The sequence below is a fragment of the Zootoca vivipara genome, chromosome 16 (assembly GCF_965207765.1).
Source record: "Zootoca vivipara chromosome 16, rZooViv2.hap1.1, whole genome shotgun sequence".
NCBI lineage: Eukaryota > Metazoa > Chordata > Lepidosauria > Squamata > Lacertidae > Zootoca > Zootoca vivipara.
The window spans coordinates 26,905,886-26,919,518 of NC_142599.1; the positions used below are offsets into that span (position 1 = coordinate 26,905,886).

The 13,633-nt window shown below is 46.6% G+C and overlaps 1 non-coding gene across 1 annotated transcript; it reads right to left on the reverse strand.

Moving 5' to 3' along the window:
* Nucleotides 1-13,094: 13,094 nt before the first annotated feature.
* TRNAL-CAG (transfer RNA leucine (anticodon CAG)) lies at nucleotides 13,095-13,177 on the reverse strand. Its single transcript has one exon. It is a non-coding gene; the product is annotated as a tRNA-Leu (tRNA).
* Between the last annotated feature and the right edge of the window lie 456 nt (nucleotides 13,178-13,633).

The following is a 13,633-nucleotide window of genomic DNA, read 5'->3' on the forward strand; positions in this document are numbered from 1 at the left end:
AGATCTCCTTTGCAAACAAAAACAAAAAACAGAAGCCTTCCTATTGGGGATAATGAGCATAGGCAGTTGCAGCAAAAATGTAAATAGCCAGAAACTGGAAGGAAGACTCAATCCCAACCAAACTGGAGTGGCAAGCAAAACTGCTGGAGTATGCAGAGTTGGCACAAATGACGGGGGAAATTAGAGACCACACGGAACAAACATTTAGGAGAGAATGGGACACGTATAGAAAAAATATCAGTGAGCATTGTAAAAATATGAATTCATTGGCATGTCTGGAGCGACATCTGCAGAAATGTAGAAAATCCTAGGAAAATAAGATAATGGAGATTGATTTGGGCTGTTAAATCAGTATTTAGGACCCATGATGGGGTGACGGGAAGTCATCATAGAAGCTATTTATGATGAAAAGAAGATAATTTTGTGAAAATGTATATTATTATTTTCTGTTCACTTTCTTTTGGAATTCAATAAAACATTTAGAGAGAGAGAGAGAGAGAGAGAGAGAGAGAGAGAGAGAGAGAGAGAGAGAAGAGAGAAGAGAGATGTACATGATCAGATCCCACCTGGAGGACTGTATCCAGTTTTGGGCAGGTCACCACAGTTTAGAAAGGATATTGACCAAGCTGGGAGATAGGCAGAGGTGAGCGACCAGGATGAAAACAGGCCTGGAAATCAAGCCTTATGAGGAACAGTTGAAGGAGCTGGGGGTGTTTAGGCTGCAGAAGAGGAGAATGAGAGGGGACATGAGAGACATCCTCAGATTTCTTGCAGCTGAGCTCTTGCAAGGTGCTCTACTTTTTGTTCAGCAGCTCAGCTCTTGCAAAGCTCATCTTGCCCACTCTCCCTTGAAAACTCAAAGGAAGGAATGGAAGACTCTTCTCTCTCCTGGAAAGGTAGAATCCGGAACGGCAACTGAAAATCATGTTCATGTTTTTGGACTGCCTATTTTCATCGCTTATTATTTTTGCAAGTGCTCGAGTGTGCGTCTGTGTGTGAAACTCGGCATGTGCTGGGAAACTTGGCTCAGCTTCTGTTTTCCTTCTGCCCGCCTGTGCCTCTGATTCCATCACAACCAGCCAGTCGCCTCTGTTTCTCCTGCCAGGAAGTTTGACTTCCTTCCACCAGCAGCTGTTGACTTGCCAGCTCTGCCCATTTCACTGCGGTTTGCTAAGAGGAGGGCCCTGCCTATGTATCTCTCATTCGGGCATTTCCTCAAATCCTTCCACAAACATCATCCGAGGGAACAGGCCGTGGTTCTTAACTACTTGTTGCATGCTATCTTCATTTTCTCCTGCTAATGGCAAACTTGCATTGCAAGGCCTCTTAGGCTTGCAGTTTACAATTGCTTCTTCTTTACCTGTGTGTGTATGTGTATGTGTATGTTTGCTTGCACACACCAAGGGTGGGTGGGGTGAGCTGTGGTCATGTGGCTCAATAAATCCTTATTGTAGTGCAAGATCCAACTTGGATTTGTAACCATGAATCTGGTTAGGGCCAGCTCCAGGGGCTGGCATCGCTGGACCACTGCCAAGGTCCTGGCCTCATCAAGGGGCCCAACGCTGACCCCAGAGAACCCCCCTGGACCTGCTCCTCCTCCACCTGCTTTTGCTGTTGCTGTAAGCTCACCTGCCCTGTCCTTGTGGAAACGACCAGCAAGGAACAAGGCTGTTGGAAGACAAAATTATCTACAACTGTTTCCAGAAAGTGCAGATAGCAGGTGCCTAATAAAAAGGCACTGGTCCTCAGCTGGCTGAAATGCAGTCTTTGGCATTCCAAACCACCATGCAATGAAGTGTGAGCCTTGAAACTGCCCCATTCTCTGACTTCCTTTGAGCAAGCAACAGCCAGACTTTGAAAGCCTCATTATCACCTCATTCCCTTGCCTGAGCAAGGAAGATCAGTTAAATATATTGGCACTAATTATGTCATCAGTGCAGCCTTAATAAAAGTAAAAGTCCCAGGGCTCTGGTTCCCCACCCTGATCTAATGCTCCACCCTTTGGCACCAGCTAAATAGCATTTTTTTAAAGACTTAAAGGGGGGGAGCAGACTTTAAAGCACTGCTGATGTTATGCTTTCGTTTCACACAAAGTTGCACACTCACTATTTCCCACAAGGAAATAGCTACATGATTGCTTGTGCCACCTCTCATACAACGCAAGCCACCAATTGTATTTTTATTTCGTGGATTTTCAGCTGCATCCATTCACTTTGCAACAGCCAGTGATTGACAGCACAATCCAATGCATGTTTACCTAGAAGTAAGTTTTGCTGCAGAGCTACAACACCTGTAAACTCTCACCATCTCTGACTATTGATGGTGCCAGCTGGGGGTGATGGGAATTGGAGCCCAACAACCTCCAGAGGCTTCCAGCTTTCCCACCCCTGGTACATAATGCATCTGGCTTTCCATGGGTTGGCTAGGCTGCCCCCCAACCAAGACAGCAGTTCCAAGGATGGGTGCAAAAAGCGTACCTCTCTGCTCTGGCTCAGCTCCTCTGGCAAAGGTGCAAGGGACAGGGGGAAGCCAATACGTCTCCCTGCCAAGGGGACAAGGGAGCCTAGGTACGCCTCTGCTGGCCTCCCCTCATTGAGCAGAGCTGGGAAAGGTTCAGGAAAAGAGCAACCCAAATTATCACGAGGGTGGAGAGACTCCAGCATAAGGGGCGTTTTAGTTTAGAGGAAAGGCAAGTAAGAGAGGCGACATGATCATAGCTGTCAAGTTTTCCCTTTTATCCCGAGGAAGCCTATTCAGCATAAGGGAATTTCCCTTAACAAAAGGGAGAACTTGACAGCTATGGACATGAATAGACATGCATGCAGCCTGGAGAGGGTGGATAGAGAAATGTTGCTCTCCCTCTCTCCTAACATGAGAACTTGTGGACATGCTAGGAAGCTGAATACTGTATTAGAAGATCCAGAACGAAAGAAAGTCCTTCTTCATCCAGTGTATCGCTAAGCTGAATGCTGGAAGATTCAGGATGGGAGGAAGTCGTTCCTGCTGCAGCACCTTGTTAAACTCGAACTCCCTCCCACAGGAGGCAGAGATGACCACAAACCTAACTGGCTTTAAAAGAGACATTAGACAAATTCATTGAGAAGAGGGCTATCGGAGGCTACCAGCCATGATGGCTGTGTTCTGCCTGCACATTTGAAGAAAGCAGAGCTTCCGAGTACCAGTTGCCGGAAGCCACAAGAGGGGAGAGGGCTCTGGAGCTCGAATCCTGCTGGTGAGTTTCCCAAAGAGGGTGTCTGGTTACCCACGGTGAGAACAGGATTCTGGACTAGATGAGCCCTTCGCCTCATCCAGCATGCTCGTTTTATGTTCTTAAGTTGGAGAGGGCTCCAGTGACAGCCAACCAAATAAAAGTCATCCTTGAGTGATTTGAGTGATCGTCTCCACCCATAAAAGAAAGATCATGTGCTCAGGCCACAGGAGAAGTGTTTTCCTCTCTCCCTCCCTCCCTCCCTCCCTCTCTCTCCCTCCCTCCCTCTCTCTCCCTCTCTCTCATCTTGGCCTGGTATCATGCATTTCCGCTTCCTCGCCCTCTTCACGGGGTGCCCCATCCCTCCCGCCTCCTGGTACGGAACATTGTCTCCTATTCTGCTGCTACCTACACCATGCAGAGGGTGTTGGGGGATTTGACAGGGCCCTGCTCCACCTTTTAATCATAGCCCCCTAGAAAACCCCACATTGTTTCCCAAACATCTGACTGCTGACAGATGGCACTATTTTAAAAGAATAATTTGGGAGGTTTTTCTCCACTCTTAAGGGCAAACATACATTTAAAAGGAATGTTCCCCCCCCCCAAAAAAGCAGTTTCACCCTTACAGACCTACAATTCCCAGCACCAGTTGCAAACTACAATTGAGGATTTCTTTGCTGGAAATCATGTGCTTTAAATGAGCATTGGATGGGCTTCAAATGTACTGCCCTTTGGCTGTGTACACATTACTGGTTGAAAATGCAGCTGGCTTATTTTCCCTCCATTTGAATCAAAGCTTATTTGAGGGGAGGTTAGACCCAGGTAGCTTCATGGTCAAGTGGGGATTTGAACCCTTGTCTCCCAGGTGCTAGTCCAGCAACCTAACCACTACACTACATGGGCTTAGGGTTGCCAGACTCCATAGAGGACAGGACTTCTGTGCCTTTAATTGCCCTGCTCTCTTTTGAGTCTGGAAACCTTAAAGAGAAACCAGCAGACCCTTTGTTTAATTTCCATGCAAAGGGTCTGCTGGTTTCCCTTTAAGGTTTCCAGACTCAAAAGAGAGCAGGGCAATTAAAGGCACAGAAGTCCTGTCCTCTATTGAGTCTGGCAGCCCTAGATGGGCTTCTCAGTGTTACTGATGTGAAGTTTGACAAAAAAACACTGCTAGGAAGAAGAAGCAGTCCTGCTATGATTGTACGCAACAATCTGTTGTGTGGTGTTTTACTGTTGTTGTGAAAGCGAGCACTGGAGAAACACACCGCAAGCAAGAGAGCCTTGCACTATCTCCCTGTGGTTGCCTTTGGTCGGGGGGGGGGGGGGAGCTATAAATGTATGCTGATCCATCGGTCACGCAGTGGTTGGGGAAATGACACAAAGGAACTGACGGTGATGGCAAATTGCTCACTTTGTACAGCACTCTGCATGAAGTTGGGATTTCCTTGTTTTTTTTAATTTATTCTTAAACGGGAACAGTGTGTACTCCCAGTGTATCTGTCCCATTTGGAAATACAAGATTCAGAACTCCCAAAATCCAGCAAGGACGTTGGAGCATCCATAGCTCAGGGCATGCATCATGATTTTTTAAAAAGGGACAGGCTGTGTGACTCAGTGGTAGAAAAAGTGGTGGCTGGTGCCCATTGGGAGTTGGTAGGACAGGAGGCGGAAAAACCCACAATGGGCAGAGCCAGAGCCAATGACAGGTGGAGCCAACTCATTCTGAAGGAGGAGGAAGCTGGTGGACAGCCTCCAGGTTTACCTGGCCCCCTCCAGGTGTTGGGGAGGGCTTGAGTACCTTTAAAAATAAATATTAAGAAGGCTGTGCACGCAGCTTGCAAGCTTCAGCTCAGCAGGTTATGGGTGCAAATGATTGCATTGATTCTTCGGTGAGGCTGGGGGTCCAGCCCTCTCCCCCTCTCCCACTAACCTCTGCAAATCATTGCATAGACCAGGCCCTCCAGATGTTTTGGACTACAATTCCCATCTTCCCCAACCACTGGTCCTGTTAGCTAGGGATCATGGGAGCTGTAGGCCAAAACATCTGGAGGGCTGCAGTTTGGGGATGCTTGGCATAGACTCTCTTGGGGGGGTATCTGCCTCCCTCCCCTCCCTCTCCCAATTAACCTCCATCTCTGCAAATTATTACGTAGACTCTTGGTGTGTGTGGTGCCAGCCCTCTTTCTCTCCTTCTTCCCCTCTCCCAATTAACCCGTCTCAGCAAATTATTGTAAAAATCTCTAGGCCCACCCCCTATGACATCACCGAGGGCTACCCTTAGATCTCAGGTTTTGGCCCTGAAATCTTGAGGCTGGGATGCTCCTGGCCTGGTGGCAACCCTTTAAAAAGGAGGCAGATTGGAAGGAGACATGCCCCAGGCTAGAGCAGAGCTATGACTCCTGCAGAGATGCAGTCAGGAGCCTTGTAACAAAGCCACAGTTTATTTCTCGAGCGCATTCCAACTCAGTGCTTGGAGATGGCTGATCTCCCTGTGCGTACCAGACACTGCTAAGACCCCACACACGCCCTTAACTGAGGTCACTCTGCTCTCCAAGTTCTGCACAGATTCAGAGGCAATCAGAAAGCCAGAATGGCACCCTCTTGGCCAACTACTAGAGGAGGGTGCTAAGCTGGGGAAGTGGCGGGGGGGTGAAATTTGGTGTGGGCAGGTGCGCATGCACTCTTGATGTTGGCACGGAGTTGCTAAAGCTTTCATAAGGCATGGTTCAGAGTACCGTGACTCACACCAGCATATGCTAATTTTTTTTATTTAAAAAATGTGCATAATTCCATCACACCAACTAGTCCTCATTGTTTTAGACACCCACATGTACTTCTTTTAGTCATTCATTTGCGGCTTGGAAGAGACAGAAGAGTGGAGCAGTTTTTAGATTGATCTCCAACCAAGACAGTTACACCCCTGTTCTAAAGGTGGCACAGCAGGCTGTGCTTCATTTTTTTTTTCTTACAGCTTGGAACCTCCGCCCCCAAATCCCTCATGCTGGCTGGAGCTGATGGGAATTGTAGTCCAAAACATGAGATTGAGCAAGGCTGCCCAACAATCTCTCTCTCTTTCTCTTTCTCTTCTCTGCTTGCTCTGGCATTTCTTGGTCTCGGTCGTACAAAAGCCTGCTCTCAGCTGGCATATGAAACAAGTGGCCATCAAGAAACGGAACAATTTCATTTAAAACATCAAAAACTTCTTTTTTTAAAAAAAGTCTGTCTGTGTGGATGGTCCTGTTTTGGCTACAGTCAGATGGGCATTCAGAAAAAAAAAATCCTATTCATATACATGATGCTTGCAGTCTGTTCAGACATGTCTGTGCAGGATGAAAATGTTGATGGTAGCAACCTTAGGAAAAACTTGTCCTGGTTGCATGCTTACCGAGGATGGCGGATGTCCTTCTCCAAATATGCAAATCTGGGAGAGACATACAGCAGTGACTGTCCCCGGTAAAATAGGGGCTGCTGGAGCAATGCAGAAGCTGATTCCCTTAACAAGAGGGGGAAAAGAAATCCCTCTGCACATGTTCAGAGGCTTCCCAACCAGGATGCATACTCTGATTTCTTAAAAGCAAGGCATTTTTCCCCCAGCAGGAACTCACTTGAACTCAATTCCGGCACCTCTCAGGTGGGTGCCATTATCAGAGAACAAGGGAGGTGTTCACGATGAGCTGTAGCATCTATTTTTCTAGAAAAAAAATAGCACTGCTTAGAAGTACAGAACACGTTGATGCAGCATTAATTCAAGCTGCGGAATCTGGAAGCGCTGGGTCGCTTTTAAAAAACAACTCTGTGCGCACAGGGTGTGATCAGCTCAAATAATGGCTGGCCTTTGTGTGCGGTGTTTTCTTTTTATTTCTTTCCTGTGAGATATTAACAGTTGCAGGGCAGAGGGGAAGGGCCTGGCCTCTCCTCCTGCTCTCCACCTCTTGATCAGACAAAAAACCTGTTCTACAATCTCCCCCCCCCCCTGTCTACTCTGTGCAGGCTCCGTCTTGCCTTCTCCCTCCTCTCCCCTGAAGATCTACCTGGATTTGTTGGGTGTGGATGAGAGAATGGGGAGGAGAAGGAGGCTGATGGTTATAATTATAGGGCAACCAGGGGCAATGTATACACAGCCCCTCCTCTGAATTATGGGGCCTCCGAATGCCACCAACTGGACTGGAAGAGGTTGTGGGTGAGATTGAGGATGATAGCCACCCACTCTTGACCTCACTTTTAAATATATACAAATAAATACTAAGCAATGATCACAGAGCAAGCTTCTGCGTTTTGGTACATTTCACCCTCTTTCCTAAACAAAGCCAAACGGATAAAAAAAGGACTTTTTCATGCAGCACATAATTAATCTATGGAACTCACTTCCACAGGAGGCAGTGACGGGGATGGCTTTAAAATAGGATTAGACAAATGGAAGAGAGGGCGATTGGTGGCTACTAGCCATGGTGGGTTTGCTCTGCCTCTGTGGTTGGAGGCAGTAACGCTTCTGAATACCAGTTGCTGGAAAGCAGGTAGAGTACTCTGATGCTGGGGTCCTGCTTGTGAGTTTAACCACCTGAGCATCTGGTTGGCCACTGTGAGGATGCTGATCCAGCTGTGAGGATGCTGATCCAGCAGGGCTTTTTTGTATGTTCTTGTGCTATGTTCTAAAACCTTGGGACACAAACCTTGTCACCCCAGCAACCAGCATCTCAGCTCCGAGCCAATCCAGGCACACCCCAGATGATCAGATGGAATACCTGTGGACACAGAAATTAAAAATCAGCCGAGAACTGGTAGAAAAAAAAAGTGTTTAAATTAATAAATGGTTATTCCCCGTCTCCTTAGGAACATAGGGGAATCTGCCTTACACCAGGGCCTGTCTGATATGTTTTGATGGGTGAGATGATGGCTTTGCAGACACACCCATTCAAGGTACAGAATCTACTGGACCACAATTGAGACTGATGATGGGCAATTGACACTGATGAGGGCACCAGGCTAGTTTAGGGGGCTCAAGAGTAATGGGGGGGGGGGGCTGCCGCCACCTTAGGCAATCTAATGGTTCCCTGCCTTATCAGCATAGCTGTCAAGTTCTCCCTTTTTTTAAGGGAAATTCCCTTATGCTGAATAGGCTTCTTCGCAAGAAAAGGGAAAACTTGACAGCTATGCTTATCAGACACTTTGGGTCTTCTTGGAGCTTTTGGGGTATTTTTCTCCTCTGTCCTGAGTGTTGCTCTCTGCCCCCAAAGCTAACCAGGAATCCTCTCATTATTACATTTATACCCTGTCTTTCTTCCAAGGAGCTCAGGATGAAATACCAGTACATACCGGTAGTTATTTTCCCTTATACAGTACTGTAGTTCTTTATCTTTTTTGCATATGTAGGATAACAAGAGAGCGAGAGAGAGTGTGTTGCCCAGTGAGCTTTGTGGCTGAGTGGGATTTGAACCTGGGTCTCCCAGTTCTAGTCCAGTGCTCTAACCACAGCACCAGATAACCATTGCATGCCTAGGCCAGGGAAATCTGGCGGCAGCGGGGAGATGCACACATCAAACATACCATTAACTCTGAAGTCTGCAAAGCAACCTGTATTAAGGAAACAAGGGCATCTGAAACTGATTTCCTGTACCAGATAAAAATCTGCAGCATCAATACAGTGGGAGAGAGGAGTACCATGTGAATTTACAATGCCCTATTATTCAACAGGTTAAGTTGGAAGAGCGCTGTGAACCAGCCCTGAACCAAATGACCCCACCCTGCATGGCTGATTTTAACACACACAATAAGGCATTTGGTGACCCAAGGGATTGCCTACTTCAAGTCTGAACCTGAGAGAAGGGGGGGTGGATTTATGAGGAAGACTACCGTTGCAGAGATTTTTTAAAATCGATAGAATTGTAGAGTTGTTGGAAGAGACCCAGAGGATCATCTCCTCCAACCTCCTGCAACGCAGTCTTGTTCTCTCCCACCACCACATTCTACCTTGTACATAATGAGATAATTATAGAAATACCTGAAGTTTTTTTCCCCCTGGTACGTCAGATATCCCTAGGAAGGCTACCCAACCTTTTCCATCGCACTTCATGAGAAAATATAAACACTGTCTCTGACCTTCTGACTATCAAACCCTGCTGTTTAAAGAGGTACAGTGGAAACAGACCCTTAAGGACATTTTTTGGGTACAGTGGGGATTCTCTAGACGGCGTTGCCTTCTGCTCACAAGTTGTGGCAAGATTGTGGCTTGGGAAGGGGTGGGGCCCTTTTGATGAGTTTGCATTCATGCTCTTCAGATCACTTGATCCACATGTCTCTCACAAAGCCCTTGATTCCGGTCTTTTAAAAGGATGCCTCATTATTCTGTTCTCCTCTCCTTGCCCTTTAAATGTCACTCTAATCCTCGAACCTACTGAAGCTCCATCGGAAGACATGGGTGTTAACCTTTAGGCTCAATAATATCCAGCATGGAACCATAGAATTGTAGAGTTGGGAGGGATTCTGGGGGTCATCTAGTCCAACCCCCTGCAATGCAGCCAGGAATATGCAGCTGTTCCATACGGGGATCAAACCCACAACCTTGTCATTATCAGCACCATGCTCTAACCAACTGAGTTATACCAAACTGAGTTAATTTTTTTTATTAAAATACTTTATTTCAAGTTCTTAAAATTTACATAATACAAAAAACTGAGTTAATATTCACCACTGTAAAGTTGTTGTTGTTTTTAAGCCAATGGAGAACTGAGTTGTGGGACAAACTTTGCTTAATGCAGGGCTGCTCTTCACTACACAAAATGGTACCTCTTTCAAGGGGGTCCTGGGCAAGGTGTGCTCAGGGGTGGGGCAGAATATAAGGCCGGGGTAGGCAACCTAAGGCCCGTGTGCCGAATGCGCCCCAATCGCCTTCTCAATCCGGCCTACGAACGGTCCAGGAATCAGCGTGCTTTTACATGAGTAGAATGTGTGCTTTTAATTAAAATACATCTCTGGGTTATTTGTGGAGCATAGGAATTCATTCATCCCCCCACCCCAATATAGTCCGGCCCACCACATGGTCTGAGGGATGGTGGACTGGCCCACAGCTGAAAAAGGTTGCTGACCCCTGATATAGAGTAATATTTATCAAGTACCAACAGCATAGATATGGAACGTAGAATGTCATGTATACTCAGCTTCAAGCACCAGTGATGGGAGCACACTGGGGCCAGAGAAAACAGAAATATGTACATAACCTAAACCATAGTTTGTTTAAGCTATGGTTTGTAGCAAACCATGAGTTAACCACAGGTTGTCCCACAGTCGAGTAAACCATGGTTTGTTTCTCCAAAAGTTTAGTTTGTTTTCTAGCTCCTGTATAGCTTGGCAAGCATCCAGGGTGGGTGGGGTGGTCAAAGCAGCCATGGCATTACTTGGAATTACTTGGCAGTAATTCCAAGCCTTAGTTAAAAACAAACCACAGTCTACAAGGCAAGAAGAAAACCGTGGCTGCAGCTCGTGGTTTCTTAGCAGTAGCTAAGTTACTGGGCTGCGTTCACACATAACACTAAGTTAGGGGTTGCCAACCCTTCTGTTCAGTGGGAAGCATTTGGAATTTTTAGGAAAACACTGTGGGTAATAGTCACAAAATGGCTGCTGTTGGGGGGCATGGCATGGCACGGCACAAAATGGCTGTCACATCTAAAAGTGCAAAGAGGAAGGGCCACAACTGCATAATTAGACAGGCCTATGCAGTTGTTTAAGATTTTCTTGAGCAACCAGTCCTTTTAATGTTTGTTCTGTACTGCTTTTAATGTTTTTATATTGCTGTTCACTGCCCTTATATTTTATGAGAGAGTGGTAGGCCTATATAAACACGTTTATACTGTGTTTTTTTTCCTTTTAAAAAACGAGATGCAAGTACTCTCAAACCATGATGAAAGTGCCGTAGGTGCAAGAACAAAATGGCTGCCATGGTCAGCAAACAAGAGACAACCCCCCCCCCCACCAAAACAAACAAACAATACTTCACACCAGCGAGTACCATCACTAAAAAGTACTACTTTTATAAATAAAGAAAATCTCATTAGCTGTCTCATTCTTAGGGGGGAAAGGGCCCTACAACAGCCACTGACACACTCAATGAAAGAAACTCTTTGCCCCTCTCCCTTGTTCCAGGGCCAGCCCACAACATTTCAGCACCTGAGGTGAACCACAAAGATGGCTCCCTCAGCTTGCCTCATGAATGCAACAGTCCTGCCCTGTTCAGGGGGGCATCTAGTCTCGGCTCCCAATAAAATGTGGGCATGTTTAAAGGCACATGTTCAATACAGGGGAGGTAAAAACCGAAGCAGTCTCACCTGTTTTGTAAATTTTTGAGGGAATATTTACTGAGACTTTTCACCTGTGCTACTGGCTGGCAGACTGTCACCCAGGGGTGTCATGTGGGTGACACCCGAAATAAGCTGTGGTGTAACAAACCATAGTTTACCATTTCGTGCGAACCATGCTGAGTATTTCATGAGCGGTAAAGTTTAAATAGGCAAGATTCCATGCGTCTTTTCGTTTCAGCTGTATTTTAGTTGTCAATTAATTGCATTTCCTGAGGATGGAGCTTAAGTTACGGGCTGCCCAGAGAACATGACGGGGTCGTATAGTATATAAATGCCAAAAACAAACAAATCAACCTCTCCCCACCGAGTACAAATGGTATCGGATGCAGAGCCCAGCCTCTCATCTTATTTAAAAGAAAGAGAACGAGTTCCTAGTCCTTCATGCTGCAAAGATAGCCTTCAAAATGTGTGAGATGTCTAGTGTGGCTCTTCCCCTGTGACTAGCAGGTCGTTGCAAAAAATAAAATAAAAAAATGCATCCACCTTTTCTGTGCATAGAAAAGAGAACAGGGCTGTGGAAACGGGGCTGAGTTGTGGTTTGTGGCTCCTTGCCGGGGAGCTGGGTTGGTTGAGTCAAAAGGGGAAGTCGGTGGCTCGGTATACTGTAGCTGCGAATGAAGACTGGGGTGTGGGGGACAGAAAACGCCTCATGCCAACTTAAGCCCACCCTCCTGATATAAACACATCCTCAGCTGCGGCTTAGTGGTGCCTGAAATGAGTCCCCCTCCCTGAGTGACTCAGTCTGCTTCTTATCAAACTCCTCCTCTCGCCTGCCACGAAATTGCGAGTGAGAATGTGGCGCGCCCTCTTTCAGTCTCAGATTCACCAAGGAGAAGGCGGTGTGAAGGAGATTCGCTGTAGGGGGGGAGAGCCCCTGAGAAATGTTGGCCTGCAAGAAAGGAGACCTGGGTCAGGGGACTCTCCCTGAGGGATAGAAACTGTATTTTTTTGGTTTTATTGCTCCAAGGCAAAAGGGGATCCCCTCCTCCTCCTCTTCCTCCTCCTGCCAGCAGCACACGGTTGCTGCGGAGACTGGTGCATAATAAAGGCAAATATTGCAATGACTGGGCTGGGTTGCCAAGGGACTTGGGCAAATGACATCACAAGGCCCACAGCGGGCAGCAAGGGAATCCCCGTCTCCATCATCGCCTTGTGGCAATGACTGTAGGCACCTTGGCCACGGAGACTTTGGCTATCACGTGGCAGCCAGAAGCCATTATTGAGATGGTTTCGGCATGATTCGGCCGTGGGCAGCCGCAGATGGTTGAAATGTCCCTTGGCAGCAGCACTGTTACTCCCGAGGCCTACCTACTGGAAGAATAGCCACAAGGCCTCATGCCCAAAGGCACAATTTTGGAAGGAGGGGAAGAGGTTTCTGAAGGGGAGCAAAGTTTGAAATGCCTCTTTATGGCTGTCTTCAAGATTAATTTGCAAGGAAATTGTTGTTCTTTTTAATCTCAAAATAACTGAAGCAATGCTATTTCTTACAATATTTCTGAACTGCATTTCCTTCAGGCACAACCCGAGTAAAATTCTGTTGCCAGAAGTGGGATTTGAACCCACGCCTCCAGGGGAGACGGCGACCTGAACGCAGCACCTTAGACCGCTCGGCCATCCTGACAGCTGTTAAGTAAAATTAAGAATAAAACATCAGCCACTGAGTGAAGGACGCTTGGCAGCTGGTTAAAAGAAACCTGCTGGTGTTAACAGGCAGCAAAGATCTCTTGGGTCTCTCTGTGACTCAATGGTAAAGCATCTGCTTTGCATGCAGAAGGTCCCAGGTTCGATCCCTGTCAAGCAGAACATAATTTTTCGGGATTTTTATCTATTATGCAATAAATACATACCAATTTCATTGTGTGAAAATTTGTTTTCCTTTTGGTCTTAAGTACTTTACCAACCAATCGCTCCCAGATATACTGCACTGCTTTTTTGTACAGTACTTCTATTATTTTTACTGTATTGATTTCTTTGATTTACTTCAATAATAATAATTATTTTATTCCCCAGTGGCATCTCCAGGTAGGATTGGGCAAAGATGCCTGGCTGAGACCCTGGAGAGCATCTGCTAGTCAGT